We start from the raw sequence: 7226 nt of genomic DNA, 5'->3' as shown, positions 1-7226 counted from the left end.
GACTGTGGTGGTAAGTATTTAATCAGTGTCTTCCTGACAGCTCACCTTTTACAGCAGTTTGGCTTAATTTTCTGCTGGTGATGATAAGGGAATCACCCAGGGCGTACACCTAGCTTGCCTCTCTGCTGACAGAAAATGGCTCGAGAGAAGCAAATGATACATGAGCAGCCGTATACTACATTTAGCAACATTTTGAAGTCAGTGTAGGTATTAGCTCTTTCACTTAAATAGACACTACAAATGAGGTTAATCAAGGTCACAGTGCTACAGAAGAAATAAATCTTTTTTCTAGTCTGTGCAGTAGGATCTTATTAGAAAACAAAGGACACTTTGATTTGAAACAGCCTGTCCTCCAGAGCCTGTAAATGGTACAACAATTTATATCCCTTGAGGATCTGGCCCACATGTTTTATGTAACTTCCACTTTTTTTTTTTTCTCTAAACCACCTGCATCCTACCCATGATAATAAACAGGAAAGTGAGTAACAAGTAATATAGACTGCATAGTGAACTGCTTCCCAAAACAATGAGTTGGTTCTGATTTCAGTTACATTCGTACTGTGCCAATGAATCTTGGAAAGAGGTACATGGTGTGCCCAAGACTGAATTTTTTCATTTCCAAGAGCTGTATTTAAGAAAAGAGAAGAAAAAGGAAAATTCAATTCAATAAAGCAATAAACCCAGAGTAGTTCTGTTTGAAGAAAATCTGCAGTGTTTATCACTAGCTCCACATCCCTGGCAAGTTGACATTTCAGAAAGGACTTTCACAATTCTGTTCAGCTTGCTTGAGAGGGAGCATTGATGCCTACACCAGAATGAGCACAAATCATGCATGAGTAAGTTGTTTACACTGTCGGTCATTAGCCAGACATTTGGAGTGCTGAAGAGCATTGGTGTAAAGAGTCTGTCTGTGGTACTCAGCCCTGAACATCTCTATCAGCCCACCTTGCAGTCTGGTACTCCCAACTGGACCTGGTATTCCCCTGGGCTCAGCCAGTGCTGAGGAGCCTGCAGGGATGAGCTCAGGGGCCTCATGCACACTATCTGCTCCTGTTTGTCCAGGTACAACATTTGCTTCTGTCATACTGATCTTCTTGGACAACTCTTTCCTAGCTGAGCCTTCATAAAGTGGCACCTTTATTCCACATTTTGAGGGAAGTCAGTCCATTGTTTCTGCTGTTATTCACTAAAAGGATGTGTGAAATGGGCTCAAGAAATCTCAGGGCAGTCTCAAGCCCTGTTCCTTCATCACTGTGAGTACGAAATAATTTCCAAATTAATACAAATCACAGTATTAGCACAAGAACTTTTGGTTTGATAATTTCTTTCAATAACTGGATTCTAGTTTTGACCAACCAAGGAGAGTTACCACATCTTGACAGAAAGAGTTTTTCATGTGTAAACTCTCACATTTGGGAAAACAAAAATATTTACTTTTGAGGTCAGGGAAGAAGTGCAACAAAGACATGAAACAACTCAGTGAAAAATGAGAGTTTATGATTCTAGATACTCTTAAAACATGGCTCAGATGCTCTCAGAAATTTGGTTGGTTCATCAGTGCAGTAACCTGTGACTCATGAAATAAGCTGTTTTAAATATGCTGGGTTTTTATAGAAAATGCATGACCAACTGTCCACAATCCATTAGCAATGAACAATCTTGGCTTGGCTTTCTATGAGCGGCTCCTTTTGGCCTCTCATGGTTTTTGTTTCCTTTTAATGTGTCATGCAAGAAGGGAGGTGTGCAGTGGAGTGACACCACAGCTTCCTACAAACAGACAATTGCTAATGAAAAATTTGCACAGTTAGATGTGCCTAATTTGAAGGACTGAACTTGCTATTTTTCAAACCACATTAAACTAAAGTACATCAACAGTGATGAGTGGGTCACTCTTGCCAGCACAAACACATCGGTATGTTCAGTTTTGTGAATACATTAAGCACTGTGGATGCACTTCACGTGGAAGCCTTGTGTTTTAACTGGATGTTTTGTGTCTGCATTGATGTTTGCATCAGTCCAGAGTAATTCTGCCCTTATAGCCCAGATCCAGCTTTGTTATGAGTAAAGTAAGCAGGTTCAGTAGGAACTGAATTTGATCTAAGATGAAAAAGTAAAATTTGATTTTGTTGGTTGGTCTGTCCTCTTCCTTCCTACCATGTTTCCCTTTCCCTCAGAGGTGGCAATTTGAAGCTGTCAAAGCATCTTGCTAGCTACAGCAATGACTAAATGGAAAACATTTAATTTTGGAAAAACTGCAAGAGGTTCTTGCATTATTTCTACATCACCTTTGCTTTTCTCCTATAATTTGAATTATACTTACTACAAATGACAGTATGTAGCTTTTATCAGTTGTGGACCAACAGGAATTTTAGACTTTGGACTAACATTCTTGATGATATTGTATCTAAACAACTTTGCAGGTGCTGATGTGTGAGCACATGCTCACTGTAAAATGAACTGGGGCCACTTGCTTAGTAAAACTGAAGTGAGAAACACACGTTACCTGGATGCAAAGCCATGCTTCAGAGGATCAATACCTTTCCCTTCATTGTTGGGGCGAGGTGTTTTTTTTGTAAAGGGCAATGTGTAAGGGATGTAGAGTATTGTGCACCTGAGTGGTTGCCTCTCCTTTGCCTTTATAGTGTATGGTTTTAATTTTTACCGTAGCCTTCAAAGTAACATGTTATGATACCCTGATTTATCCTGTCAGTTTGTACACCCATCTTCCTAAAAATCATTCAGCTTCAAACTTTCTCCTAAACTTTGCAAACACACTTTGGTTTCCTGATGCTTCAGGAAACTGACAGCATCTTTACACAGCTCCTGATGTGCTCAGATCTGAGGCTGGTCCCTGTGCACAGGGCACTGTCCTTTGGCAATGCTGAGCACTCTGACTTGGGAAACAGCCATCAGCCTGTGGCAATCTGGGAGTGCAATGGAGCTGAGTGGAGGTGACAGCTTTTTTGGTCTGAAAAAGAAAAGCAGGGAGCAAATGGGACAGGAGGTTATGGAGAGGTATGCATTAGTTGTCCAAGGCATCGGTCCCAGGCTCGGAGCAGTGGGGTGCAAAGCCCCCTGTGCCCCAGGAGGTCGCTGGGTGGTGGCTGGCAGTCGAACCAGGTGGGTGCTCTGCAGGTAGCAGCCTCCCCTGGCTTCCTCTCCTCACAGACAGAGATTCTGACTGTGGTGCAGCAGGTGGGGCATCTCTGGCTGCCTTTACCTCCATTGCTGCTGGGCAACAGGGAATTAATCCAGCCGGCCACTCATCTGCCCTTCCTCGTTCCTGCAGAGGACGAGCCAGCTAAGCCCAAACTGCTGATGCTCAGGCTGAGGTTTGGTGCTGGGACGGGCCCTTGGTGGCTTGGATGGAGCTGGACAGGGGGTGTGTGCCTGCAGAGGGGGAGAGATGGCCCCATCCCTGTCACACAGCTCCGGTCCCCTGAGAGAGCGGACACGGGGATCTCATGAAAGCCTTCTCTTGCAGACAGGGATGTGTCCCTGTGTGGGGACACATCCCTGTGTGGGCAAAGCCACTGTGGCATGGGCTGAAGCTCGCAGCTGCAGAGCCAGGGAGTCAGGGAGCCAGGGAGCCAGGGAGCTGGGGAGTCAGGGAACAAGGGAGTCAGGGAGCCAGGGAGCAGGGAACAGGGAGTCAGGGAACAAGGGATCCTGGGAACAAAGGAGCCAGGGAGTCAGGGAGTCAGGGAGCAGGGACCTGGGGAGCCAGGGAGCAGGGAGCCAGCATCCCAGTGCCAGCACTTTCATCTGAGAGGAGGCGGATGGCAGGCATGCAGAAGGGTTAGTCATGTGGGAAGAAGGCTGCCCAGGGGATTAAAAGGACCATTTGCCCAGCCCCCCGTTCGAAGCACGAGGAGGAGGAGAGGACGGGGGATTGATGCCCAGGTGCAGCCGGGGCAGCGCGGCTCCTCACCAGGCGCTGCTGCAGGGACATGTGCGGAGGGGCTGAAGCCACCCCTGGGCCGTTCACTGCCTCCCCAAAGCCACTTCATGGGAGTCCTCAGAGCAAGGATCTGCCAGGTATTCCACTGAAGCGAGCTGCTCTTTGGCAGAGGAGGGGCAGCCACAGCCTTGTGCAGGTGGTGAGGGGGCCCTGCCACGGCAGCTTGGTCTCCCTGGAGATGCTCCAGGACAGTCAATCCCTGTGCAGCCACAGCCTTTCAGAGCCCTTCTGCACAAAGTGGCCACTGAGTAACGCTTCTGTCTGTCTTTTATGCACTAGGCAGAACGACAAAGTGTAAGAGAGCCTAAACAGTGCTCCTGTGTGGAAAAATTGCCCTGATAATGGTATTTAAAGCCATTTTAAGGGTGTGTGGTGCCCAATACACAACACAAGGGTTTTTATTGAGGCATGTCCTAACTGCAATTCTCTGTTATTGCAGTCCTAGTTTCATAGCACAGCTCAGCCAACAACATGAGTGGTGAGGCAGAAAACTGCTCTAACAGAGCCAGAGCACAGATGAACATCGGTGGGCAGCTCTCTCAGCAGATGTCAGCCAGCTCGAACCCTGGGGACAGGACTGGGAGCACCAGGTAGGAGCTGGGAGCCACAGCTCTGCTGCAGACGGGAGGGCTGGAGGGGAGAATGGCACCGGGAGGAGAAGGAGCCTGTGCCAGCATGCCAGGCTACAGCAGCCTTTGTGCTGTGGCAGTGGCAAACTCACCCAGCCCTTTGCTCCTGCCAAGCAGGCTGGCTGCCATCACACACAGCAGGATTCCACTGAGACACGGTTTAAACCTCCAGCTGCTCCTCTCTCACCCAAACCCATGGCTGCTGCCTTGCTGCCCTGGAAGGTTTGAGTTTCCTGAAAAGGCTCCAGGTACTTCCCTTCCTCAGCTGTTTACTGTGTCCTTTTTGCTGTGGTACAACTGTCTTCCTGCTCTCAGCAGCCTTCCAGACCAGCATAAAGGTCCACCACAAGAAATGCTCCTCATCCAAGTCTGGATGGCCATCACCATCTCTGGCTATATAAATCACTCCCAGCTGAGAGCCTGGCCACTGCAGAAAGCCTGCTGTGCTAGTAAGGCTGACACATCACCCCAGGGGTGGCTGGGCACTGGAACAGGCTCTCCGGGGAAATGATCACAGTACCAACCCTGTCAGAGTTCACAAAGGACTCAGATAACACTCTCAGGCACATGATGTGAGCCTTGGAGCTGTCCTGTGCAGGGCCAGGAGTTGGACTTTGATGATCCTTGTGAATCCCTTCCAACTCAGGATATTCTAGGATTCATAGATTCTATGAATCTAGTGTCTCCCATATGTCTTCTCAATGGGAGCAAATCCATCCATGAAGTTTTGATGTGCTTGAGGCTTAGTGACTCCTCACTGTTCCAACACAGTTTTTCAAAATGTAGCTTTGTGCTAATTCATCTCACAACTTATTTTTTCTCTTGTGCAAAGGCAATGGCAAGAAAGGTGGAGTTTAATTATTTTATTATTCCTCATATATGATAGCAAGATTTGCATTTAGGTATGCAATAGAAAAGAACTTAGAAATAGGGCTGAGAATTTGCAGCATAACTCAGTGTGACACTGCCTGCTCCATTTCCAGCTCACTACAGTGCTTGCACACACATTTAAATGCAGGTGCAGAGGAAAACCCTATACAGCTCTGCCCTGGGGTATCCCCCAGAATTATTCCTGCTATCTGGGGGCTCCTGGGTCGTGCATGTATCCCTTGGGGCTCCAGGCTGTGCACGGACAGGTGGCTGCAGCAGGTGGGAGTGAGGAGCAGAGGTGACTCCTGCACCACAGCTACCAGAGCTGCCTCTGGACAGGCAGAGCACTGTAAAGGGGAGAAAATGACACCTGCATGTAAAAAAGGAGTTTTGAATCAGCCAGCCCTGTTTCAGGACCCTAAAAATACCCAGTTCAGTGATTGTGCAATTAACTTGCCAGCACAGAAGAGAAAATAGGAGAGTTGAAGTGAAGGGTCAACATAGTTCCTGTTCTCTGCTGAAGAAGAAGAAATCAAGGTAATAATAGGCATAATTCTCTGCTCTGACAGGCAGCAGCTGAAACAACAGCACAAAAACCTTTCATCTTTTCACCATGTGACAGTCTCACTGGCAAATTGAGAAGCAATGAGCAAGACAAGAATCACAAAAGGCACATAATTACTTAGAAAACAGGCTTTGTGGTTCTCAGTGAAGAATAAGGGCATTTTATACCTCTCCTGGGCCTTACTGCATCCCATATCATCTGGATGTGGGAAGAGAATATCCATCTATTAACAGGTTTTTGGGCATTGCCAAGCACTGCCAAGGGAATTCTTCAAAGGATTACAATTCCAAATGATCATAAAATTTTGAAAAATGGACTGAAATCACTGTGATGCTCTCCAGCCCAGACAAATTGACAATGCAGTAATTGGTGCCACCCTGGAGCCAGATGTACAGAGACAAAAAAGAGAATGGCTGAGCAAGTAGCACTACCAGGAAGGTCTCAGCTGGAATATGAATTGATGTTGGCTGATGTCACGAGAAGGAAGGTGTGTTATCAGAGAGGGCCTGTGTGTAAAGTGTCCCAGTGATTGGATTCCTGGTCACTGACACAGTTTCAGTTGTTTGCAGATACGGACACCATCACTAAGGAAGCACAAAACCTGGCAAGTCTGGTTGGCACCAAGAAGGGCAACACGAAATTTAGGGAACACAACCTCTGGGGAAGGGTTGAGTGAATGTTGTTAACTTTCACCCAAAAAAAACAATTGTTAGAGGATTTCACATGGACGAGAGACATCAGTCACCCCTGGTCCACAGGACGTGGCTACCACAGGATATTGAAGCTGGCTGTTCCCTCAAGCTCCCTGGTTTCGGGCTGTGCTTGCCAGGTGCTTGTTGCTGGTGTTCCTGCTGAGGCTGTGCTGGGCTCCCAAGGGCTCCTGAGGGCTGCATCTCCTCCCCAGGGTTGGGCAATGAAGGGCCAATTCCTGCTGCTCCCGTGGAGGCAGACTCGTGGTGGTTTCAGAGAACTCTGCTGGGAATGGGAAACGAAGCCTGTGGATGTGGCTCCAGAGTTCCATCTCAAAACAAGCCCTGACAAGACCCAAAACAAAACCATCCAAGTGATCCTGAGCAGAAATTGGCTAATTTAAAAAATACTAAGGCATTGTCTGATCGATAACACTCAACCCAAGCTGCATTTCCAGAGCTAATTCATGCATTGATTTTCCCATTGATTTGCAGTAACTGCTGGGTTCCTA

This window comes from Melozone crissalis, unplaced genomic scaffold (assembly GCF_028551555.1).
Source record: "Melozone crissalis strain CALT ecotype California unplaced genomic scaffold, PUWL_Pcris_2 ptg000013l_1, whole genome shotgun sequence".
NCBI lineage: Eukaryota > Metazoa > Chordata > Aves > Passeriformes > Passerellidae > Melozone > Melozone crissalis.
This window is presented reverse-complemented; position numbering follows the sequence as displayed.